Source organism: Macaca fascicularis, chromosome 3 (assembly GCF_037993035.2).
Source record: "Macaca fascicularis isolate 582-1 chromosome 3, T2T-MFA8v1.1".
NCBI classification, from domain to species: Eukaryota; Metazoa; Chordata; class Mammalia; order Primates; family Cercopithecidae; genus Macaca; species Macaca fascicularis.
The window spans coordinates 102,804,740-102,832,418 of NC_088377.1; the positions used below are offsets into that span (position 1 = coordinate 102,804,740).

At 40.1% G+C, this 27,679-nt stretch overlaps 1 long non-coding RNA gene and 2 pseudogenes across 1 annotated transcript in view; 1 reads left to right on the top strand and 2 right to left on the bottom strand.

Moving 5' to 3' along the window:
- The window catches only part of LOC141409878 (uncharacterized), a 170,946-nt gene that overhangs the window by 67,481 nt on the left and 75,786 nt on the right, over positions 1-27,679 (bottom strand). The window lies entirely within an intron of this gene.
- Positions 2,430-4,303, bottom strand: LOC102128675 (26S proteasome regulatory subunit 4-like; annotated as a pseudogene).
- Positions 15,864-16,585, top strand: LOC102129296 (2-iminobutanoate/2-iminopropanoate deaminase pseudogene; annotated as a pseudogene).

Sequence of the window (27,679 nt, forward strand, 5' to 3'; positions counted from 1 at the left end):
TGCACTTCATAGGGCTTACATATTAAGTTTACCAGGTAGCCCCACGGGGGCCCTACCTCACTGGAGGGGAGAAGGCAGAAACCTCCCTCATAATAGATGGCAAAGCCTTTTCTAAAATACCTTCCTGCAACCCGCCCCCTATATATATAAAATATTTATTTATTTATTTATTTATTTATTTATTTATTTATTAGAGACAAGCTCTTGCTCTGTCACTTAGGCTGGATTGCAGTGGTGAGATCATAGCTCACTGCAGCCTCAAACTCCCGGGCTCAAGCGATCCTCCTGCCTCAGCCTTGTGAGTAGCTGGTATGCCAGTCATGCACCACTGTGCCTGGTGTCTTTACACAAATAAAGATGTTAGTTAAAAATCATGAAACCACAACACATGAAAGTTTCAAGGTGGAAAGGCAGAGAAAGGCAGCTGATTCCTGACAGAATGACAGGGCAGTGGCCAGGGTTGAGGTGGCAGTAGCCAAAGTGTCTTTTTTTCAAAATCTCTGCTGAGAATGTACTGTCCATCTTCTTCTAGTCAGGGATTGACTAGTTGGTTGTAAGGTTGCCAGCTTGCTCAAATAAAGACAGGAGACTATTAAACAGGTATAGGAGTGACTCATGGAAGTCAGGAGCAGCTGGTCTTCATGGGGATTACAGACGGCAACTGGGAAGCTGTCAGGGACTCAGGCAGATCTAAACTGCATACGAGTCTGAAGTTTTGTTTTAGGATGACTTGGACCTTATCATGTCTGCAATTAGGACTGTTTTATTTCTATTTGTAAAGGCTGGGTATCATTCTGTCATCCAGGCTGGAGTGCAGTGGCATGATCTTAGCTCGCTGCAGCCTCAAACTCCTGGGCTCAAGTAATCCTCATGCCTCAGCCTCCCAAAGTGCTGGGACTACAGCACTTGGCATGAGCCACAAAGCCTGGCTAGGACTGTTTTAATAGCTGACAGTGACCGGGAGAGACAGGCATCTAATATTGTCCAATTTCTGATAGACTGTGTTTGAAGGAGATAAATTAGGAAGCTTCCAGATTAAAGCCTACTTCTTTGGGCCCATTTAGTGAATAATTCTCTGTCATGTGTAAAAACATTTAGCACAATATTCGGCATATAATAAGTGCTCAATATAGTAGTAACAGTTATTGTAGTATTTGCACCTGGTGCCTGGCACACAGTATTATTATTAAATAGTGTTATTTAGTAATAATAATATTGTTATTATCCAGGTACACATCTCTCCCCCAGCTAGACTGGTACTCCGTTTGCTGAATTAATTTTGGCAGGTAGGGGAAGAACAGGCAGTTTGAACATGGATTCTTTGCACTCACCAATGAAGAGACATGATGTACACAGAAAATAGTGGGAACTAGAAGAATTTGTCCAATAGCAGAGCGCTACGTTTGTTGGCTCTGACAGCTGTATCTGGCTCAGATACCTGGAATTCTGCATTCTCTTCAGAATAACTTCTAACAAGTAGGGGCAATAAGATACACACAAAAGAGAGAGAATGGAAGAAAAAGGACATTTCTCCTGGTCCACACTGTGCCAGAGACCGTGCTGAGCCCTTTTCATTTGTTGTCTCATACAATCAGATGCAATAACAAACACGTGCGAACTGTGGCTGGCATTACCCCAGTAAAACATGGATACATTTTTAAAACGTGCAATGCTTGTACAGAAAACGATGAGCCTATTTTTTCCATTATAATTTTTGTGTAAACATGAAATGACAAGAGTTTAAAGATGGAGCCTCCCTGAGCACAAGCTTAAGAGTTCCAAATATAATCAAAATCCTCTTATTTATTTTCTTGCCTAAGTGGCTTATCCCAGGAGGACAGCAGTTGCATTTCCTTCATTGTGTGCCGCAGTGGTTGCAAATGAATGTGCTTTACCATCAAAACAACTTTATGCACCTCTGCAAGGATAGTTATCTCATTCAATAATAGGTACAGCCTAGAGACAGTGCAGTTTTAAACCCAAATCTTAGAAATTCCGAGGAATTAGTCACTCACTTGAAGAATAGGAAAGGGTAAGACTGCAATAAAACAACACCTTGTTCCAAATAATATCTCCTTTATGCTTCTAAACTTCACCTGATCCATAGGCTAGTGTGAGTGGATGCATGTGATAAATGGAGACAGAAGGTGGAGAATGGGAAAGTTATGAAGAATTAACAAGTTCTTCAACCTAGAGTTGGGTTAAGGTTGTGAATATAAGCTGGAGAATGCCTTTACTTTCAAATTGCAATGGGAAGATAAAAGCCTAAGAAAAAGTCATAGAAATTTAGATTTATAGATAATTTTGGTATCAACATATATTTGAAGTGCATTACATCAATGATGTCTTAGAAGATTAAAGTCATTGCTATACACAAACCTATGGAACTAAGTCACACCAAAACAAAAATCTGTTAAATACGTTTATTTTTTCCTACCTGATGTTTGTTAGCCAGGGCATATTTTTCTGCTTAGCAATTGCTTATATGAAAAACTACTGGTTCTAGAACAAACATTTCTCGTTTTTAGTTCGTGTCTGTGTGGAGAGAGAGAGAAAGAAAAAGCACAGTTTATTGGGAAGCAGAATATTGCACAGTGACCAACAGACAAAAACAGCCCAGTGGATGTCTTACACATCATACTGCAAAAGACTCACAGGATGTGTTGTTAATAAAAATAAACTGGAACACGAATTCCTCTGGGCAACTCCCCCAACCTCATCCCTTTGAGGGCTTGGGAAATCTCCCAGCCATTTTCCTGATGGCAACTGTGGTTCACTAGAGACAGAGCCCCTTGGGGGTGTCTTCCTGTTCTTTATAAAGAACATTTTCTTGAGATTTTTTGAAGGTTTCATTGTTACTTTCATTCCATGTTCTCTTAAGGCCATCAGACTAGCTTCTGTGCAAATTGCCTTGATGTCAAGTGTCAAGTTGTTCCAGGGTTACATCACTGGCCAGTCTCATGCTGCTTGTGTGCATCTGAAAGATGCACTTCTTAGTCTTTTCATCAGGCAGGGGGAACTCAAGCTTCCTGTCAATGTAGCCTGGTCTGATAAGTGCTAGATCCAAAGTTTCTATTCGGCTTGTGGATATAAATTTCACATCTCCCCTTGAATCAAATCCATCCAACTGGTTCAACATTTCCAACATTATTTGCTGAATTTCTCTCTCACTACCAGAATTTGAGTCATATCTTTTGTCCCAATAGCATAGATTTCATCAATAAACATGATGGAAGGTGCATGTTTTTCAGCAACTACAAACAATTCCCATGTGAGTTTGGGCCCATTACATAGGTATTTCTTTTATTTTTTTTTTAATTATACTTTAAGTTCTAGGGTACATGTGCATAACGTGCAGGTTTGTTACATATGTATACTTGTGCCATGTTGGCGTGCTGCACCCATCAACTCGTCAGCACCCATCAACTCGTCATTTACATCAGGTATAACTCCCAATGCAATCCCTCCCCCCTCCCCATGATAGGCCCCGGTGTATGATGTTCCCCTTCCCGAGTCCAAGTGATCTCATTGTTCAGTTCCCATACATAGGTATTTCTTAATAAATTCAGAGCTGATCACTTGCAAGAGAGTGACTAAGGTGTGGTTTGCTACTGCTTTGGTTAACAAGGTTTTACCTGTGCCAGGTGGACCATAGTGAATGACCCCCTTTGGGGGCTTTATACCCATCTCTTCATAATATTCAGAATGGATTCCTTAATTTCCTGAATTTGGCTGTCCAACCCCCCAATATCAGCATAGGTCTCCTGGGGGGTCTTTTCCACCTTCATCATTGTGACTAGGGGATCCGTGTCATCCATCAGCAACCCATATCATGGCATGCACCTTGTGGTTGAGCAGGAACCGAGCAGCCACGTTCCAGCAGACCCCTGTCTACAAATCAAAGAATGCTGACATAGTGCTCTGAGCCCACAGATGTAGACATGATGGCATGATTGTCTTCAATACTCTCTTCCAAGGTTCCTACTGACATCAGGCTCCCCCTCAGATCATCTACTTTTGATCTTTCCTCCTCTTGCTTTCCTTCTAATAGTTTCATTTGTTCCTGATTTCTAATGAATTCTTCCTTCATGAGAAGACAGTCTTTAATTCCAACTTTCAATCATTTTAACCCGCACTGAGTGTGAGGTGTCATCAGTGGCAGTTTGCCGGCAGCATCTGGTCCCTTGGTTTTCTTCTTCTTCCTCACTCTAGCTGGTATAGGAGGTTCATATTTCTTTTTCTTGTCCTTGTCATCCTTCTTGCCAGCTCCAAGACCATGAGCACCACTCTGACTTTGACCCATCTTGCCCTGGCCACTCAAGCTGCCTAGTTTTTAAAATTTTTTGTACAGATGAGGTCTTGCTATGTTGCCTGGGCTAGTTTTGAACTCCTGGGCTCAAGCGATCCTTTTGCCAAAGTGCTGGGATTACAGATGTGAGCCATCGCACCCGTCATAGAACAAACATTTCTTGACATGCTTCCAGAGACTTGGCTTTTAAAAGCCTACTGAAGATAGAAGGTGAATTCAGCCATAAGTACATCTACATGATTTGGTTCAGTAAAATTCCATGTGCTCTGTGAAGCTATTATTTTATCTTTCACTACCTGTGTTGAACAATTCTAAAACATAACTATTTTGTTGATTTGGTTTCAGGTTTATATGGAAAAGTGGGCATAATAACTCCTCTGTAGCTCACAACTCATGGGATGTATGGCTAGAAGTCTTAGGTTAGTGTCCCGAATTGTTCTAAGTGGCTCTGTGAGAATCTCTGTGGCAGGCACAGCTAGCAGCCTACTAGTTATTACTCCCTTTTCACCTTCCATTTCAGAAACATTTTATCTAGAGCAGCAATGTGTCCTACTCAAAATACTCACATCCCCATACTTCCTTGCAGCTGGGGCTGATACTTCATTTTCTAATTATCTTATTACTACTGAGTAATCCCTTTAATTGCAAGCATTGTTCTAATCTTGATTTTATTCACAGAATATTACATTAAAAAGGAAATAGTGATTTCACCAAGACCCCAGTGAGATGACCCAGGCTAAACCTTTGCCCATAACTTATTGTCCACTTATCTGAAAAGGAGTCATTCTAGAACTAAGCTTCATTTGAAGTGTGGCATCAGGGAGCTTTGACACTAGAGCAAGATCCTTAGCAGAATAATGAATCAGGGTTTAAATCAGGAAATCTTTAATTCAGAAAAAAGTGTTTAACATTTAATAAGATTTCAAGTAATGTTCACTGTTGGCTTTTTAAAAATAAACACCCCGGCCAGGCCCAGTGGCTCACGCCTGTAATCCCAGCACTTTGGGAGGCCGAGGTGGGCAGATCACGAGGTCAGGAGTTCAAGACCAGCCTGGCCAACATGGTGAAACCCCGTCTCTACTAAAAACACAAAAATTAGCTGGGCGTTGTGGCACACGTCTCTAATCCCAGCTATGTGGGAGGCTGAGCCAGGAGAATTGCTTGAACCCGGGAGGCAGAGGTTGCAGTGAGCTGAGATCACGCCATTGCAGTCCGGCCTGGGCAACAGGGCAAGACTATGTCTTTAAATAAATAAATAAGACCCCAAGATTGAAGAATCATAGATACTTTAAAAATTTTCTTTATATTTTCCGTATGTTTCAAATTTTCTACAGTGAAGATCTACTACTTCATAACCAGAAAATAAAGTTATTTTGCAGTATAATAAAAGAGTTTAGAAGAAAAAAGAAAGGCCTAATAAATATAATTTCCTTAGAGAACACTAGACGTTACATAGGATAATATTAAGAAAAACATCAACCTTAATATTTCCATCAGGTGTGTTTTTGAATGTCAGTTGCAGTTTGTTTCTGCCATGTGTGTGTTCCAAGTAGCTGAAGTTTTTAATGTCCAAGAATTCAATAATGTACTCTGTAAAATTCCCACTGATCTAATAATTTTTCTCCTTAAGGACAGGCATGAAAAGCCCATTATCTTCAATGCAGAATTCTGCTCACAGAAATGGCCTAAATCTTGTTGGAAACAATAAGAATTGAGCAATCCGAATAACTCCAGCCTAACACTAGTATGACATTTGGTTAGGGAAGATGTCCCAAGAGAAATGTAAACTATTTGAAAACATTCTGTTACCAAAACTTGGACATAAAAAGAATGACAAATGGACTGGATGCAACAACTTAATTCTAAGCACGCATGGGTTTGGCTGCTGAGAATGCATTTTAACACGTACTATTTTTCATGTTCTCTTATATGGATATCATCCCTACCATATGAAGAAAGATCAATTGACATTTACTACTTGCCGAAGAACAGGTTAGAAGCAATCAGCAACCTCACTCCTGGCCTGGAATCAAGCCGAGTGAGTCACAGAGTGCTGGACCTTGGTGAGAGTCCCATCCAACTTCCCTCCCCAAGTACACCCCTGGGGACCAATTACAACCATCTGCTTAAGAGTTATTACTCTGTCCCCCAAATTAAAAGCTACAAATTGTCAAACAGAAGGAATACAACAACAACAGAGTAAAATGACCACATCTTAAACCATTTGTAGAATGAATAATCCCCAGACAGCTTCGGATGCGTGTGGCTGAGACCTTAGAAGGTGCAAGTCAAATGTGAGGGAGTGACGGGCAGAGGCTTTGTTTCCATTCAAATGGGACGATAGATGGGTCCAGGAACCCCAGACAGTGTGCGGATGCTATTGCTACATCGTCCCTGCCTACAGTCCAGCTCCATTTGGGAGAGTGTGTACAAAGGCTTTTTGGTCCGAGTGGTTTCTTTATGGGCAGATTTACTCTTGCAAGACATGTTTTAAGGCAAAGGAAGTGTAATAGGAAACCTGCAGCATGTTAAGAGTTAGCTATTCTCTTGGAAAAAGTGGAATGATTCAGTGAACACTTTGAAGCATGCAATGTGTGATCAATATGTGAGGAGAGAGGATCAAGATGAGGAAATCCTAACTAGGAAAAGACAAGAGAAGAGGATTTCAGTGTTAACACCATTTAAAAGCCAAGCATTCCTCTGATAATGAACTCTTGCTACAAACCACAAGGCACAACTGCCTTTTGCTTTATTAAAAAATAAAAAGATGGGGATGTCTAGACAAGAAAAATATTAGAGACCTTGTCTTAAATGTTCTTGTACTGGAAGATATAAAACCATACACCCTCCTTTCTCACTTTCCTGCTTCTTTACAACCAAAGCCCAAGAAGGAAAAAATCGTGGAAGAAATTGTCTGGGTCCCAGGGCCATTCCCACATACAGGAAAAGCAGGCGCCTCAATGTGACTGAAATATTTCTTCTCATCTTCTTTTTAAGATAGTGAGTGTGTGGAGGGTTGGGTCTGTGTTGGATTTTTAAACCCCTCCCTCATAGCACTATATCAGCCACAGAGCAATCTCTCAATAAATGCTAGGTGAAAGGAATGAATGGAATGGAATTATTATGACTTGGGACTTTTTGTTGTTCTTATTCTTTAAGTCATATTTTCTATGAGTTGCTGTTTAGATTGGAGTTTTAACAAGAATCATACACATGGCTGAGGACAGAATAAAGAAATATGAAGAAGGAGGACTGGAGAGCGTGGGATAAAGAGTGTGATGTGGCTGCAGTTGCCCTCATCCCTTAAATGAGGAAGGTGGGCGAGAATGACCTCTAAGTTCCTTCTAGCTTCAAAGATTGTGAATTTTCCTGCATCCTCCCATCTCATTAATACTTTAGCTTTAAGCACCTCCCAATTCAAATCTCCTCTGCAATATTGCCTTTTCTATCCATTCCATCACTGTTAATCTAACATATTGGCATGTCTAACAAAATGGGGACTTCAAATGTTTTATTAAAGTATGAGACATCTCTATAACAGAATGCTGTCAACAGTGTGGCTGTTAGCATTGACAATGCCACTGGATGGCATTGTTCATAATTTTTAAAAAGTTTAAAACAATGATATGATAGTAAATTAACCCTAGAATATCTGGAAGGAAGGAGAGTCACCAATATGGTGATTATCCATGAATGGTGGGATTATGGGTGGTTTTTGTATTTCTTTTCGAGTGAATGCATTTTCTAGTGTTTTTTACAATGAATATAAGTTTCTTATGTTACAAAAATAGGAAAGAAATCAAAGACTTCATCTCAAATGATTCTAAAAATGATGGCCTGAGCTATTCTTTTTCTTTTCTTTTTTTTTTTTTTTTTTTTTTGACACGGTCTTGCTCAATTGCCCAGGCTGGAGTGCAGTGGCATGATCATAGCTCACTGCAGCCTCAAACTCCTGGGCTCAAGGGATCTTCCTGCCTCAACCTCTCAAATAGCTGAGATTACAGGTGCCTGCCACTATGCCTGGCTAATATTTTTTTCAGAAGGTTTTGCTATGTTTCCCAGGCTGGTCTTGAACTCACGGCCTCAAGTGATCCTCCCATCTTGGCCCCCCAAAGTGCTAGGATTACAGGTGTGAGCCACCGTACCTGGCCTCATTTTTTACTTGCTATGGAAGGAGATTCTATGCCTTCCATTTATTCATTGAAGGCCGCTGGGGTTTCTTGTTGTTTTCACAGCAGTACTAAAGCTCTCTCCACTTCCAGAATTCACCTCCAGTTTGCTCTGGCACCACTTTCGCTCAGGCTCTTCACAAGCATTGCCTCTTCCCCAATTGTTCTGTGCCAGATCCACTGAGATCCACCTAGTTCTGTCTCCTCTCATGGAGCTGGAAGGCTGATAGCTAAACTCTCAGACTCCTAGACTATGGTTCTGGATGTGATTTAGATTCTGCAGTGAGATGCCCTTGCATAAAGATTAGAAAGAGAGAAGCAGAGGCCATCTTCCTGCAGCAGTGCTGCTTGACGAGCAAGCACTGTTGGCAGCAGCTGGTCTCTAACAGTTTCTTGGGTGTAGGATGACTGTGGCAGCAGCCAGAGCAGAGGCAGTTCAGTTTCCGGCAGTTTCCTGACCTCTTCATCATAGTTGCTGTGATGTGACCTTGAAGCCAATCATCTAGCCTAGCGACACCATGACTCATTCCTCCAGCCCCTCCAGTGACTTGTAGGAAACTCATTCCCTGTGTTTCATTCCTTTCTTTTTGATGTGCCTGAAGTTGTCCCACCTCATCCCCCAGGACAGAGCCCTGCTTCAGATCCCATCTGTTTCATGAAGCTCACTGAAGATTTTGGGAGTCTAACAATGGCCTCACCTTGTGGATCTTGATTCCACAAAAATAGAGCAGTGACAATAAGCTGGGAGGGCCCCTGTGCAGAGCTGGAGGAAAATGAAAGGAGGCCTGAGAGGATCCTGGGGCTTTTGTTTTCTCTTTGAGGTTTCATGTTAAAGGTTCCTTGAACAAAGTGTTCCACAGCTACAGGAGCTTTGAAACCCTCTTCTTTTTTTTGACATACAGTCTCACTCTGTCGCCCAGGCTGGAGTGCAATGACATGATCTCGGCTCACCGCAACCTCAACCTCCTGGGTTCAAGTGATTCTCCTGCCTCAGCCTCCCGAGTAGCTGGGATTACAGGCATGTGCCACCACACCTGGCTAATTTTTGTATTTTTAGTAGAGACGGAGTTTCACCACATTGGCCAGGCTGGTCTTGAACTCCTGACCTCGGGTGATCCACCCACCTCGGCCTCCCAAAGTGCTGGGATTACAGGTGTGAGCCACTCCACCCGGCTAGACTACTCTTAAGAATCTTTGAGCACAGAATATCTGTGATGTTGCAACCCAAAGGAATAGAGACAAGAATAGGGTTCATTCTATGCTTTCCTTGAGATGGGGGACTTGCATGTTTCATTGCAACTCCTTTCAGGGATATAAACCCTCACAACCTCCTGATTCAGTTAAGCCAGGCCCCATCTTCAGTGACACTGTCAACAGTTGGTCACCATCGTCTCTTTCGCAGCCTCTCCAGTCTAGCAGTCCCTCTTCTCTTCGTTTTCAAATTTGTGACCATTCAAAGTGAAATTTGAAACTTTCTGCAATAGGATTGGATTTATATTATTTTGTACAGAAGGCTAGAACTGCAAGAAAATTGATTTCTAACCAGACCCTGCTGTGCCCTGTCCCATCACAGTAAGGCACAGTAAATGAGAGGTTGAGATAGAAATGCCATTTTTTACCCATCAAGTTGAGTACTTCATCTGACATACCTGCAAAACTAGCAGCTGCAGATTTAACACATTTTTCCATAAATACATTTCTCTGTAAATCTAGACTCACAAATACAAAAAAAAAATTAAAGTGCAGCTCCTATAGCTGTAGGAATCATCTCTCAGTCCTGAAAGATGAAATTTTTAAAAGAACAATGATGATGATGATAATGATTCATGTTAACACACTTTTCATCAAAAGCATTCCAGTAACATTTTAAACTTCATGTAGGGGTTGCATCACGCATTTCTGGTCATCACTGTCTTTGGGGTGAAGCATAGCAACTGTTCCATGACATGGCTAATGCCTGGTGATTATAATGTTGGAAGCATTGGAGAATCTGGTCTCCAAAGAAATGCTAAGAAGCAAAAAAGTAACTCTGGGCAGTATTACACAGAATACCTGTGTAAAATACCGGCAGTATTTTTTTTTAATATTATGGACTTTTTAAAAGCATGTCAATCACATGTATTAGAGGGACTTCCTTTACCCGCCCCCTTGACATACACTTACCGAAGTTTGTGTTTGGTACCAACCCATGGGGAAGACTGTTTCCTTCCAAAGGGACATCTCATGTGAGTTTGCATTTAGGCTTGAGATTTGGGTGGCAGACACACGCAAAATAACTAAGTCAATGGGTGCTCAGAGAATTGGGAGAATATAGAAGAATGTAGCATTATTATTATTTTAATTGAGTATAAATTTCTTATTAATCAGTATTTGCATAATACTTGGTAAAGCACTTAGCTAATACATGGTTATATTCGCAATTTAATTCACCCAGAATATTTCTATTCAGCATTTATATAGCACCTATTGGTTTATGATGCTAATATAGTAGATTCATGTTTCTGTTAAGGCTTAAATGAAATAAGTTGAAAGCCAAGTCCATTATATTACCTTCTTTATATAGAACCTTTCATCATGAAGGATTCCAAATTGCTTTACAAAGTACAGTGAAACCCTTTTACAATGAATTCCTAAGGGGACAGCTAGAGCAGTGTTAGCTGTGGCATTTCATTGTATGAGCACTGTATTCAGCATTATGAGACTGATGGGGAAGGAGCAGATTTTAAAATTGGTATAGCCCTTGGGAACTCAGACTGTGTTATTTGCCAAGATGTCTGCAGTCCAGAGCAAAGGAAAAGTTAAGCTGTTATTGACCTATGAATGAAATTTTTAGGCTTACAATATAAAGAATGAACAAGGAAAGCATTTAATACAAAAACCCCCACCTTCATACAGTGTTAGAAATACATCATATACAGAGAATCTGCTAACAAATATCATGTGATAATTAACAGATTTTTTTCAAGAACTCATTCAATTTTCCTTTTTTTAAAATATTTTGCTCAGATGTAACATTCAGAAAAATGCATAAATTGCAATGCGGCATATCAATAGATTTTCACAAGTGAACTCACCTGTGTGGCCTGTGTACAGCTGAAGAAATACAATGTTACCAGGATGCCCAGGGATCCCCATATGCCCCCTTCCTAGTTATTACCCAATTATAGGGACCACTCACTAGACTTTCAATATGGTAGATTGGTTTTGCCCAGTTTTGAGCTTTATGCAAAAGTATGTACTCTTTTTTGAAAGCTTCTTTTTCTCAATATTATGTCTGTGAGTTTATACACATAAGTGTATGTAGCAATAGTTAATTGACTTTGATTACTCTAGAGTAATTCATTGTATGAAGGTCCTGTAATTTATTCAACAAAAGACATATATATATAAAATATATTAAGAACGCAAATTAGTAAGACAAAAGGAGACAAGTCAACAGAAAAGGGGACGAAAGTTTGATTAGTTACTTTGAGAGAAGTGAAACGATGATCAGTCTCATTAGTTATCAGGGAAATGCAAACTAAAACACCAGATACCATTATACTCCCACCATAATGCTAAAAGGAAAAAGACTGACAATACCAGATGCTGGGAGGACGTGGTGATTTTCACAGAGTGCTAGTTGAAATATAACATGGCACAACTACTTTGGAAAACTGACAGCTTTCTACAAACTGAAACATCTACCCTATTCCTGTTCCACTCCTAGGTACTTAAGAGAAATAAAAATACATGTTCGGCCGGGCGCGGTGGCTCAAGCCTGTAATCCCAGCACTTTGGGAGGCCGAGACGGGCGGATCACAAGGTCAGGAGATCGAGACCATCCTGGCTAACACAGCGAAACCCCGTCTCTACTAAAAACACAAAAAATTAGCCGGGCGAGGTGGCGGCGCCTGTGGTCCCAGCTACTCAGGAGGCTGAGGCAGGAGAATGGCGGGAACCCGGGAGGCGGAGCTTGCAGTGAGCTGAGATCTGGCCACTGCACTCCAGCCTGGGCAACAGAGCGAGACTCTGTCTCAAAAAAAAAAAAAAAAAAAAAAAATACATGTTCGTATAAATATATGTGCAAGAATACAACTTTATACATATAGCCTCTAGCTTCAATCAGGAAATAACCAGAATGACCATCAAAAGTATATTGGATAAGTAATTTTTTCTTCTTTTTAATATGACAAAAAAGCTTTGTTAGCAAGCAGAAAAAAAGGCAGCAACAAGGATTAGTGCAGAAGTTAGTAAAATAGAGAACAGAAAAACAATACAGAAAAATCAATAAAACTGAAGGTTAGTTCTTTGAAAAGATCAACAAAATTGATAAACTTTTAGCCAGACTAAACAGGAAAAAAAGAGATAAATCTCAAAAATGAAAGAGGGACATTACTGCTGATGTTCCAGAAACAAAAATTATAAGGGAATACTATAAAAAATTGGATGCCAACAAACTAGATAACTGAGATCAAATGGACAAATTCCTGGATCAAATGGACATATTCCTGGAAAGACAGACACAACCAAACTTACCTGAGAAGAAATAGAAAACGTGAATAAACCTAAAATAAGTAGAAATTAAATTAGTAATCAAAAAGCTTCCTACAAAGAACAGCCCAGGATCAGTTGACTTCATTGATGAATTCTACCAAACATTTTAAAAAGAATTGACACCAATTCTTCACACACTTTTCCAAAAAACAGAAGAGAAGACTTCCCAACTTGCTCATGAGGCCAGTATTACTCTGAAGGCAAAATCAGACAAAGACATGGCAAGAAAAGAAAAATTACGTATCAGTATCTCTTGGAATACAGGCACAAAAGTCTTTGACAAAATATTAGGATAGGTAATATAGAAAAATAATTATACACTACACTCAAGTGGGATTGTCCTAGGGATGCAAAGCTGGTTTAACATTGGATGGTCCAAGATGGCTGAATAGGAATAGCTTCGGTCTGCAGCTCCCAGCATGACTGATACAGAAGACGGTGATTTCTGCATTTCCAACTGAAGTACCTGGTTCATCGCATTGGGACTGGTTGGACAGTGAATGCAGTCCACGGAGGGCAAGCTGAAGCAGGGTGGGGCATCGCCTCACCTGGGAAGCACAAGGGGTTGGGGGATTTCCCTTTCCTAGCCAAGGGAAGCCATGACAGACTGTACCTGGAAAAACGGGACACTCCTGCCCAAATACTGTGCTTTTCCCACAGTCTTAGCAATCAGCAGACCAGGAGATTCTCTCCCACGCCTGGCTCAGTGGGTCCCATGCCCATGGAGCCTTGCTCACTGCTAGCACAGCAATCTGAAATCAACCTCCAAGGCTGCAGCCTGGCAGGGGGAGGGGCATCCACCATTGCTGAGGCTTGAGTAGGTAAACAAAATGGCCCGGAAGCTAGAACTGGGCGGAGCCCACCACAGCTCAGCAAGGCCTACTGCCTCTATAAACTCACCTCAACAAAAGGCAGCAGAAACTTCTGCAGACTTAAACGTCCCTGTCTGACAGCTCTGAAGAGAGCAGTGGTTCTGAGAATGGCATTAGAGTTCTGAGAATGGACAGAGTGCCTCCTTGAGTGGGTCCCTGACCCCCAATATAGCCTAACTGGGAGACACCTCCCAGTAGGGGCCAACTGACACCTCATACAGGCAGGTGTCCCTCTGGGACAAAGCTTCCAGAGAAAGGATCAATCGGCAATATTTGCTGTTCTGCAGCTTCCACTGGCAAACAGCATCTGGAGTGGACCTCCAGCAAATTCCAACAGACCTGCAGCTGAGGGACCTGACTGTTAGAAAGAAAACTAACAAACAGAAATGAATAGCAGCAACATCAACAAAAAGGACAACCACACCAAAATCCCATCTGTAGGTCACCAACATCAAAGACCAAAGGTAGATAAAACCACAAAGATGGGGAGAAACTAGAGCAGAAAAGCTGAAAATTCTAAAAACCAGAGCACCTCTTCTCCTCCAAAGGATCACAGCTCCTTGCCAGCAACGAAACAAAGCTGGATAGAGAATGACTTTGACAAGCAGACAAAAGTAGGCTTCAGAAGGTTGTTAATAACAAACTTCTCCAAGCTCAAGGAGCATGTTCTAACCCACCATGAGGAAGCTGAAAACCTTGAAAAAAGGTTAGACAAATGGCTGATTAGAATAAACAGTGTAGAGAAGACCTCAAATGACTGATGGAGCTGAAAACCATGGCACAAGAACTTTGTGATGCATGCACAAGCTTCAGTAGCCGATCCAATCAAGTGGAAGAAAGGATATCAGTGATTGAAGATCAAATTAATGAAATAAAGTGAGAAGACAAGATTAAAGAAAAAAGAGTAAAAAGAAATGAACAAAGCCTCCAAGAAATATGGGACTACGTGAAAAGACCAAATTGGTTTGATTGGTGTACCTGAAAGTGATGGGGAGAATGGAATCAAGTTGGAAAACACTCTTCAGGATATTATCCAGGAGAACTTCCCCAGCCTAGCAAGGCAGGCCAACATTCAAATTCAGGAAATATAGAGAACACCACGAAGATACTCCTTGAGAAGAGCAACCTCAAGACACATAACTGTCCGATTCACCAAGGCTGAAATGAAGGGAAAAATGTTAAGGGCATCCAGAGAGAAAGGTGGGTTACCCACAAAGGGAAGCCCATCAGACTAACAGCAGATCCCTTGGAAGAAACTCTACAAGCTGGAAGAGAGTGGGGGCCAATAGTCAACATTCTTTTTTTTTTTTTTTTTTTTTTTTGAGACAGAGTCTCGCTCTGTGCCCCAGGCTGGAGTGCAGTGGCGCAATCTCGGCTCACTGCAAGCTCCGCCTCCTGGGTTCATGCCATTCTCCTGCCTCAGCCTCCTGAGTAGCTGGGACTACAGGAGCCCGCCACCGCGCCCGGCTAATTTTTTTGTATTTTTAATAGAGACGGGGTTTCACCGTGGTTTTGATCTCCTGACCTTGTGATCCGCCCGCCTCGGCCTCCCAAAGTGCTGGGATTACAGGCGTGAGCCACCGCGCCCGGCCAACATTCTTAAAGAAAAGGATTTTCAACCCAGAATTTCATATCCAGCCAAACTAAGCTTCATAAGTGAAGGGGAAATGAAATCTTTTACAGACAAGCAAATGCTGAGAGAGTTTGTCACCACCAGGCCTGCCTTACAAGAGCTCCTGAAGGAAGCACTAAACATGGGAAGGAACAACTGGTACCAGCCACTGCAAAAACATGCCAAATTGTAAAGACCATCGATGCTATGAAGAAACTGCATCAATTAACAGGTAAAATAACCAGCTAACATCATAATGACAGGATCAAATTCACACATAACAATATTAACCTTAAATGTAAATGGGTTAAATGCCCCAATTAAAAGACACGGACTGGCAAATTGGATAAAAAGTCAAGACCCAGGGCTTCTTCTCCTGAAGGGGCTGCAAGAGGGAAGACTTAGCCATGTCGTCCTTGATCAAAAGGGTGATCAGCACCACAAAAGCCCCAGGGGCCATTGGACCCTACAGTCAAGCTGTGTTAGTCGACAGGACCATTTACATTTCAGGACAGATAGGCATGGACCCTTCAAGTGGACAGCTTGTGTCAGGAGGGGTAGCAGAAGAAGCTAAACAAGCTCTTAAAAACATGGGTGAAATTCTGAAAGCTGCAGGCTGTGACTTCACTAATGTGGTGAAAACAACTGTTCTTCTGGCTGACATAAATGACTTCAATACTGTCAATGAAATCTACAAACAGTATTTCAAGAGTAATTTTCCTGCTAGAGCTGCTTACCAAGTTGCTGCTTTGTCCAAAGGTAGCCGAGTTGAAATTGAAGCAGTAGCTGTCCAAGGACCGCTGACAACAGCATCACTATAAGTGGGCCAGTGCTTTGTATTCTGGAATTGTTAACATTTTAATTTTTACAATTGATGTAACATCTTAATTAACCTTTTAATTTTCACAATTGATGACAGTGTGAGCTTGATGAAAATATCTGAAGTTATTATGGAAATACCATATAATAGGGAGAATTGAACATGAATTGAAGATTAGAGAAGGAATCCAGTTACTGTTTTAAATTACATCTGTATTACTGAATATAGGAAAGAGATACCCATTACATAGTTACTCAATAAATAAAAGAGAAATAACAAGTAGGAAAGAAGAGTAATTATTCCTGAGAAATAATCAAGAACATATCTAATTCAAACTAATGATGTGAACGATTTAGTTTTCATGTTAGGTATGTGATTCTCCTCTTACTTGAGTAAAATTTAAGTGTTTAAATTTGAGGTCAAGGAGAAGAAAGTGGAACAAAATTTAACACAGATAATATTTTTCTAATGGAAATACAATAGACATGCAGATTTCAAAAAAAAAAAAAGTCAAAACCCATCAGTGTGCTGCATTCAGGAGACCCATCTCATATGCAGAGACCCACATAGGCTCAAAATAAAGGGATGGAGGAACATCTACCAAGCAAATTGAAAGCAAAAAAAAAGCAGGGGTTGAATCCTAGTCTCTGATAAAACAGACTTTATATCAACAAAGATCAAAAGAGACAAAGAAGGCATAATGGTAAAGGGATCAATTCAACAAGAAGAGCTAACTATCCTAAATATACATGCACCCAATACAGGAGCACCCAGATTCATAAAGCAAAGTTAGTTTAACATCCAAAAATCAACTGGGGTTGATTCTATTGATACTACATCAATAGAATAAGGACAAAAACCACATCATCAGCTCAACAAATACAGAAAAAGTATTTGACAAAATCTAACAGCCTTTAATGATGAAAACACTCAACAAACTAGGTTAGAAGGGAACTTCTTCAACCTGATAAAAGATAACTATGAAAAACCCATAGTGAGTGTCATACTTAACGGCGGAAGACAATGTTTTCTCCCAAAGATTAGGAACAAAACAAGGATGTCCATTCTTGCCTCTTCTATTCACCATTGTACTGAAGGGTCTAGCCAAGGTAATTTGGCAAGAAAATGAAATAAAGTATATGCAGATTGGAGATGAAGAAGTAAAATTATCTCTATTTGCAGGTGACATGATCTCATATATAGAAAATCCCAGGAAATCCATTTAAAAACTACTGGAAATAATAAATGAGTTCAGTAAAATCAATTGTATTTCTGTGCAGTAGCATTGAGCAAGCAAAAATTATATTAAGAAAACTGCACTCCAGCCTGGGTGACAGAGTGAGACTCCATCCCCCAAAACTAAAAATAAATAAAAACAAAAAGGAAAACAATTCCATTTATAATAGTACCTAAAAGAACAAAATGGCCAGGCGCGGTGGCTCATGCCTGTAATCCCAGCACTTTGGGAGGCCAAGGTAGGCAGATCACGAGGTCAGGAGTTCAGGACCAGTCTGGCCAACATGGTGAAACCCCGTCTATACTAAAAATACAAAAATTAGCCGGGTGTGGTGGCATGTGCCTATAGTCCCAGCTACTCAGAAGGCTGAGGCAGGAGAATCGGTTGAACCCAGGAGGAAGAGGTTGCAGTGAGCCGAGATCACGCCATTGCACTCCAGCCTGGTGACAGAGCAAGACTCTGTCTCAAAAAAAAAAAAAAAAAAAAAAGAATAAAACAGCAGTAAATTTAATAAAAGAAGCACAAAACTCATACTCTGAAAACTCATACTCTGAAAACTACAAAATAATGCTGAAAGGAATTAAGGAAGACCTAAATAAACAGAAAGCATCACATGTTCATGGATTAGAAGATGTGCTACTATCGAAAGGCAATATTCCCCAAATTGATCTGCAGATTCAACATCATCCTTTTCAAAATCCCTGCTGACATCTTTGTAGAAATTGATAAGCTGATCCTGAAATTCATAAAAAATGTAAGGGACACAGAATAGACAAAACAATCTCTATTTTATCTTCTAAAATTTATAAATGACATAAAATTGTACATATTAACGGGGTACAGTGTTATGTTTCAATGCATGTGGACATTGCATAATGATAAAATCAGGATAATTAGCATATATCCATCATTTTAAACATTTATTATTTCTTTGTGGTGATAGCACTCAAAGCCCTCTCTTCTAGCTATCTTGAAATATACAATATATTGTTATTAGCTACAATCACTCTACTGTGTAACAGAACACCAGAACTTAATTCTTTCTGTCTAACTGTAACTGGCTAGATGTTAGCTAACATCTGCCCATCCCTCTTCTCCCCTTCCTCACTCTCTGGTAACTGCTGTTTTACTCTCTATTTCTATGAGACCAATGTTTTTAGATTCCACATAAGAATGAGAATGTGTTTATCTTTATCCTTCTGTGCCAGGCTTATTTCACTTAACCTAATGTCTTCCAGGTTCACTCATGTTGCTGCAAATGACAGAATGTCTTTCTTTTCCTCCCTCCCTCCCTCCCTCCGATTCTCCCTCCTTCCCTCCGATTCTCCCTCCCTCCCTTCCTTTTATTTTTATTTTTTGAGACAGCGTCTCACTCTGTTGCCCAGGCTGGAATGCAGTGGTGCAATCATGGCTCACTGCAGCCTGAAACTCCTGGGCTCAAGCGATCCTCCTACCTCAGCTTTCCAAGTAGCTGGACACTACAGGTGCATGCCACAACACTTGGCTAATTTTTTTTTTAATTTTTAATTTTAGTAGAGACGAGGTTTCACTATGTTGCCCAGGCTGTTCTCCAGCTCCCAGGCTTAAGTGATCCTCCTGCCTCAGCCTCCCAAAGTGCTGGGATTGTAGGTATGAGCCACTGCACCTAGCCAATGACAATATTTCATTCTGTTTTATGGCTGAATAGTATTTCTCTGTGTGTGTGTGTGTGTGTGTGTGTGTGTGTGTGTGTGTGTGTGTGTATAAAATTTCCTTTATCCATTCATCTGTAGATGGACACTTAGGTTATTTCATATCTTAGATATTGTGAATAGTGCTGTAGTAAATATTAGAGTGCTATCTCTTTGATATACTGACTTCCTTTCCTTTGGATACATACCCAATAATGGGATTGCACTGGATCATATAGTAGTTCTATTTTTAATATTTTGAGTAACTTCCGTACTGTTTTTCCATAATGACTTTCCATAATACATTCCCACCAACGGTGTCTAGCAAGTCCATTTTCTCTACAGTAGCTCATTATTATTTTTTGTCTTTTTTGATAACAACCATTCCAACTGGGGTGAGGTGATATCCATTGTGGTTTTGATCTGCATTTCTCTGATGATTAGTGATGTTGACCATTGTTTTGTATGTCTGTTGGCCATTTGTATGTCTTCTGTCAAAACAGCCTTGAAAATAAAGAAAAACTTGGAGTATCATATATCCCAACTTCAAAACTCACTACAAAGCTACAATAATCAAGACAGTGAGTTATTCTCCAAGGATAGCTATATAGATCAGTTAAAAATTTAAAAAATAAAAAAAATCCCCTACCTCACAGCATATACAAAATTAACTCAAAATTGATCAAAAACGTAAGTGTAAGAGCTGAAAGTATAAAAATCTGAGAAGAAATATAGGCGTAAATCTTTGTGACCTTGGATTAAGCAATGGGTTTTTACATATATATGACATCGAAGCACAAAGACAAGAAAAAACAGATGAACTGGACTTCATCAGAATTACAACTTTTATGCTCCAAAAGACACCATCAAAAAAGCAAAAAGACAACCTACAGAAAATTTCATAAATCCCACATCTGGTAAGGGATTTGTATCTAGAATACATAAAAATCAATTACAATTCTATACAGTAGTTCCTCCTTGTCCATGGTTTTGCTTTCTGCAGTTTTAGTTACCCACAGTCAACCATGGGCTGAAAATATTAAATAGAAAATTCCAGAAATAGGCAATTAATAAGTTTTAAATTGCAAGCCATTCTGAGCAGTGTGATGAAATCTCATGCCACCCCGCTTCACCTCACCAGGTAAGTGAAGCATCCCTTTGTCCAGCATATCCATGCTGTGTCCTCTACCCACCCATTAGTCACTTAGGAACCTTCCTAATTATCAGATCAACTGTCAAAATATTGCAGTGCTTGTGTTCAAGTAACCTTTGTTTTACTAAATAGTGGCTCCAAAGTGCAACTGTAGTGATGCTGGCATATTTTTATAATTGTTCCATTTATTATTAGTTATTGTGAATCTCTTACTGTGCCTAATTTATAAATTAAACTTTAACACAGGTATGTATGCATAGGAAAAAGCATAGTATATATAGGGTTTAGTACTCTTCTCAGTTTCAGGCATCCACTGCGGGTCTTGGAACATATTCCCTGTGGATAAGAGGGGACTACTGTAATAAAAAGACAATCCAACTGAAAGATTGGCAATGAATTTGAATCGACATTTCTTCTAAGAGGATACACAAATGGCCAACAAGCCCATGAAAAGATGCTCAATATCACTAGCTGTTAGAGAAATACGAATCAAAACCACAATGCGATACACCCCAGTAGGATGGCTAGACTCAAAGACAGATAATGATTAGTGTTGGGGAGAATGTAGAGAAATTAGAACACTCAAGACACTGCTGGTAGGAATGTAAAATGGTACAGCAACTTTGAAGAACAGCCTCATAGTTCCTCAGATGGTTAAACAGATCTACCACATCATCTAACAATTCCACTCACATGTGTATATATATGAGAAATGAAAATGTGTGTCCACTCACATAATTATAAATGAATGTCCACAGCAGCAGTAGTATGTATAATACGCAAAAAATAGAAACAACTCAGATGTCCCTGTAGGGGTGGGAAGGTGTGGTACCTTTCCTCATCCATCATAAGAATCACAACCAACATTCCTGTAGCAAAAGAGGAGTTAACAAGACAAAGCATAATAGTTTGTTTAATCAAAGTTTTATGTGATATAGGAGCCTTCAGAAATAAAGATCCAAAAACCAGGGAAACTGTTTATTTTTATGCTTAGGTTTAATGAAGAATGGACAGCCGTGCAGAAATGTGATTGGATTAAAAGGGTATGATCTAATAGTAATAGATGGAGAGGAGGAACCCAGCAAGACCTGTGTGTTCAAATTCTTCTTGGCCTCTCTGTGTAGCATTCCTTCCTTGAGGATTGGGCAAGATCCCTCTGGAATGAGAGTCTTTAAGGGAGAAGGGAAGAGCAAGAGTGATCTTCCTAGGTTTTATGGCTTGCTTTGGGGAGAGGAGTTCTAGGTTCTATGACTCACTTTGGGGAAGAGAAATTCTAGTTCCTATGACTCACTTCCAGGGGTAAAGATTTGGCACATCTCTCAACTGGTGAATGGATAAATGAAATGTGATATATCCATATGATGAGATGCTATTCAGCAACAAAAAGAAAAGAAATACTGATACATTCTATAATCCATATAAACCTTGAAAAAGCCTTATGCTACATGACAGAAACCACTCACAAAAGACCACATATTATATGATTCCATTTACATGAAAGGTGCAGAATAGGCAAATCCATAGACACAGAAAATGGGGGATGAGGAGTTGAGGGGGAGAGCTAAGGGGTGTGAGGTTTCTTTGGGAGGTAATGTTTCTAAAGTTGACTGTGGTGATGGATGCACGCCTCTGTAAATACACTAAAAGCCATTGAATTGTACACTTTAAGTGTGCGAATTGTATGGTCTGTGAATTATATCTCAATAAAGGTGTTAAAAAATAGCTTTGTTTCCAAATGACAAAATCAATACACATTCTTTGTGGAAAACTTATAAAAGATTGAAAATACAAATGGATAAAGTAAAAGTCACCCATAATTCCACAGATAACAAGAGGGAACATTCTGGTGTCTATCAAGGACATGCTTTGGCTCTTCTGAAGCAAGGAGCAAATTCCTTTACAGTGGAAACCATCAAGAATCTTACTGGCTTTACTAGTCCCCCAAGATATGTGTTGGCATATGACATTGCTTTCACAAAGCCCTGATACTGTAGAAATTGGTTCTGTCTCTGAGATGGCTCATAAACCATTTTTACTTTAGCAAGTGAGATCTCTTGAGGCCTTGGTGGATGGGGACAGCAAAAGTTGAGTTTGCATGGGAGGTAGAAAATAGAATGTCTGGAGCTTGGGCATCTGGGAAGTGTTATGGAAAGACGAACCCCTGGGAGAGAGGAAGAATAAATGTAAGAGTGAAGTAGAAGTCTAGGGGCAGGGGCACATATTTGAAAACAAGCCTTACCTATTTCACTGTTTTGCACATAGGGATAGTCCAAGATCTGACAAAAGAGGAGTGTTAATAATCATGTCTAAAAAACCTTCCTAGCATTAGTATTACCACTAACAATAACCCTTTCTCCAATGAATAGTGTACCAGATTGTATTTTCCAGAAATTGCAGTATCTATAAGGTTCTTCTATCCCATGCACGCTCTTTTTGCAAGATGCCTGACACTTCTTCACCAAGAGATGGGAGTCTATGTCCCCTCTCCTCAAATCTTGGTGTGACTACCCTAACCAATGGAATATGGTGGAAGCAATGCTATGTGACCTCTCAGGCTAGATCATTAAAAGGATATAGCTTCCACTTGGCTCTCTCTTTCAGGACACTTGCCTTTGGAACCCAGATACCATGTTTTAGGGAAGCCCAGGCCACATGGAGAAGCCACATGTGGGTGTTCTGACCCACAGTCCTAGTTAGACCTTCAGTCAACAGTCAGCATCAATTGTCAGACATGTGAGTGATAAGCCTTCGCACGCTTCTGTTCTGAAGCTTTGAGTTTTCCAGCCAAAACCATCCACAGTGAGAAGCAGAGACAAGACATCCCTGATGGGCCTGTCTGAATTCTTGACCCACAAAAACTGCAGAAAATAATAAACAATTGTCTAGTTTTAAGTCACCACATATATGGTAATTTTGTTACAGAGCAATAGATAACTAATACAAATAGTGTTGACAGTTTCAAAAGTTTTTCACAGTAATATGTTAGTTCATGCAAGCGTAATCAGGAAAGTTCTTTCCATTTTACAGATAAAGAAATTGAAAGGCAGAGACATGTCTCTGGTGTTTTTTATTGCATGTGTACATATGCTAAAAGTTTTAAACTACATTATTTATTTTTCTCATTACTGTTAACTAGAGATTACTTATCATAATTATATTTTATTAGAAAGGGAAATTTTGATTCCCTTGAAAGGATAAAGGTAAAAAATAAGGCAAGAGTCAAGGAAGTCAGACAAATTGTTCCTTCTTCTTCCTGAATTTGGTACCACTTATGCTCTAGTGTCCAACACTCAATAACCTTAACGGTGAATCAGTTTTAGAACTATATGACCACCTGCAGAATCCCACCATCTTAAAAAATCTGAATCTAACAGATCTACCATCTCATGCCACAGTGTCTCAAGTTACATCTTAGGATATCTAAATTTCTGTAGATGATAAAATATGCTTTTGAGTTTCACAGGATCCCTAATGAACTTTTGCGTTTGCTAACTGTTCCAGACACGTGTTTCTTCTGCAACATTTTGCCTGTTGTCATGCTAGGCTACCTATGGTAGGTAGCCTATGTTAGGTGAGTAAGGATCTCGGTTATGAAAAACACTGAACAAATGATAAGGTACTTGCTCTGATTTGAGATTCAATTAAGAACCATGACTTTTATACTCAATCAGTATCTTGGACTTTTTTAAAAAAAAAAAATAGCCAGTTATTTGTTAAGTCAGCTTCCAGATCCTTGACAGATCATCTTCGATCAGAAATACGGCTCAATAGAACATATCTAGAAAAATACACAAGCTGTGCATCTTGCCTATCTCCTCTGAGAAGTAGGTCTGGAGGGAAAGAAGTATTCCTTTTTACTCTTTTTTATTTGAGTTTTTATTGTAAGCATGTATTGACTTTATAACAATAAAAACAAAATAAACCCCTCCAAAAATTAATTTGTAAAAAGGACCCTGCTTCTGCAAGATGTTCATTTACCTTCACCTGGATCTAATTTCTTAATTTCCCTCTGTCTTTACATCTGTGTTATGACTATAACAAAGAAAAGTTCAGAGTCATTGGCCTTTGCCATGGAAAATAAAGATCTCTTCCAAAAACCCCAGCCACATTCCCCAGGGAATGGTGGGTGCCATAAGCACTTGGGGGAAAATGTTTTCATTTTCAAAGGCTTTGACCTGGACTCTGCAGCACTAACCAAGGCCTTAAAATTCCTTTGTAGTTCAAGGTGGAGATTTGAGTTCCTTCTTGAAAGTTTGAGCTCTTAATTAAGATGAAACACTTCAACAGACATTTGTTATTTAAAGATAAAACCCAAATCAAATTCTACATTGGAGGTTTCATGATAGTTTTGGACAGTAATATAAACAGGTATCTCCACCTTTTGCATTGATATTTTATTTGATCTGTGGGAAAGTGGAAGGGACTCCATCTGAGAGAAGAAAGAGGACCTGCCACATGGAGGCTGGAGTGGGAGGGGCCGGGGTGTGAGGAAAGAGATCCAGGGGCCACCTCCAGCAAGGGCCATTGCCAATGAACTCCTAGTGTGGTTCTATCTGAGGTACAGTTTTACCCTTTTCTTCCCTGCTTTGTAACCCTTTTATAATCCTAAGGAAATGTCTGGTTGAAAGATACTAATCTGTAGAGGATTATTTGATGGCCATGCAGCATACCAAGTGTTCTAAGTTACGTAGATTTTAAAAATATCATCTTGTACAATATTATTTTGGCAGACTCTAGGATTATTTCCACTGAGTTTGTTCTGGTGTACTCTCCTCTGTTTACACTGAAGGACTCCCAATAAACATCCATGTGAGGTCATTATTGCATTTACTGTTAAGATGTTGTTAAGTCAGTGTTTCTGAACAAATATTAAATGTCCCCTATGTAAAGATGCATGTGCAAAACTTCTTTCAGACCAAATCCCAGGAAAATCCTTTATTCCCCTGAAAAATTAATACTTTTCCTCATGGACAATTAATCACATTATAGATTAGGCTTTTTTTTTTTTTGCTTTGACTGCCAGGAAGCTCACAGCCAGATGTGCCACTCAATTGTAACAGCTATTGGATCAAATGTCCAGCATCTCTCCACTTCTACTTAAACCTTGGCCTTGTTCTTCTATTCTAAATTTTTTACTGGCCCTGTTTTTTAAATCTATTTTCTATTTTATACTGCCCATTCTTTATAAGCTGCCTCAAATCCTTTAGTAAAAATAGTCCATTATATGTAAATAAACAAAATAATAGAACAATTTAAGGTAATCAGTTTTTTTCTGCAGCTAACAGGGACTTAAGAAACAATCTAATCTGGCCGGGTGTGGTGGCTCACACTTGTAATCCCAGCACTTTGGGAGACTGAGGCGGGTGGATCATTTGAGGTCAGGAGTTCGAGACCAGCCAGGCCAACATGGTGAAACCCTGTCTTTACTAAAACTACAAAAATTAGCCCGGTTTTAGTGGCAGGTGCCTGCAATCCCAGCTACTCGGGAGGCTGAGGCAGTAGAATCGCTTGAGCCTGGGAAGTAGAGGTTACAGTGAGCCGAGATCATGTCATTACACTCCAGCCTGGGTGACAGAGCAAGACTTGGTCTCAAAAGAAAAAAAAAAAAAAGAAAGAAAGAAACAATCTAATCCAACTTGCATATTTTATCAATGACTAAAGGGAAATCCAGCAAGGCCCACCTTGATTTGCCTGGGACTGAGGGGTTTCCAGGCACATGGGACTTTCAACACAAAAATCAGGATGAGCTGGTCACTCTACTGGGTCAAGTGGCCTTTCTAAAGGCACACAGCAGTAAATCGCAGAAATGGCACCAAAGCCCAAGCCTCTGGCCCTCTTTCCTTATTAAATGTCATTTTAGAATCTGGTTTTATGAAAGCAAGAGTTTAAAATATGTATCTAGGAACAATTCAGTATCCATCTCTTAGTTCTTATGTTTAAATTTTTTTCTTTCATAGGGAGTTACACTTGACTCTTTCCTCCTGTGTACAGGTGTATCCACAGCTAGAAAGGTACAAGCACTCCCTGAAGATAAAGTCCCCATCCTCACAGCTTCCTGGCAGGTGCAGCTGACTGCACTTCTTGGAATGAGAAAGGAAACTTCCCTATGGCCCACTGCTCCAGGCCTCCCTTCTGTTCTCCAGGGCAGAGGCCGGAAGACCCCAAACTAACACTCACTGGAGCTTTGGGAATCACATGAGCTCCTGTGTCTTTTCAATAGAATACTGTCCATTTTGAGAAAAGAAAACAAAAACTGTCTCCCCCTTCCACGCTTAACTTTTTATAATACGCCCTCAGCCAGATCTAAGAACTGAAAATTACCTCCAGTAGTTTTCTGAACAAAATAACACCTCTGACAGCTTACTATGGAAGCAGATTCTGGGAATGTTTTAGGATCTCAGCTTATATCTGAAACTCTTCTCTTATTGGTCTAATACGCAATAATTCAAACCAGTGTGAAGCAAAACTTAGCACATTTTAAAACAGAAATCTAAATAGTTTTCTCACCAGCTTAGGGGGACAATGAAACATGCAAGATGACTTGGGGCACAAAGATTATTCTAACTCCTGCTTGGCACGGGGTCCTTCTGGATCCCATGTCAGAGCTGATGAGGTAACTACACAGGAGACCCTCAGTATGCTTGTTCCTGGCCTCTCTAGGGAGGCCTGGCAGGGTCCCAGCCCTAACGCAGCTGGTTACCTTGCTTACTTCAATGGATATCTGATAGAATGTACAAACAAAATGGTGTCATCTCAAAGGACTCTCTGAATTTTTAATTTTGACTTTATCTTTTTTTTTTTTTTGATACAGAGTTTTGCTTTTGTTGTCCAGGCTGGAATGCAATGGCACGATCTCGGTTCACTGCAACCTCTGCCTCCTGGGTTCAAGCAATTCTCCTGCCTCAGCCTTCTGAGTAGCTGGGATTACAGGCACGCACCACCACACCCGGCTAATTTTTGTATTTTTAGTAGAGATGGGGTTTCTCCATGTTGGTCAGGTTGGTCTCGAACTCCCGACCTCAGGTGATCCACCCGCCTCAGCCTCCCAAAGTGCTGGGATTACAGGCATGAGCCACCACGCCTGGCCAATTCTGACTTTATCTTATGAGGTTCTATCAGAAATAGAAAATAATACTCAGCCCCATTGCTCAGTAACCAAACTGTTCACCCTGCCCAGCAATTTCTTCCTCCTTTCCTCCCTCCTTCCTCCCTGTTCTCTCCCTTCCTTCCTTTTTTGAGAAGGATGTTATAAATTTGGGGAAAACTAATTAAATCTATGCTTAGATTGACAATAATATGAA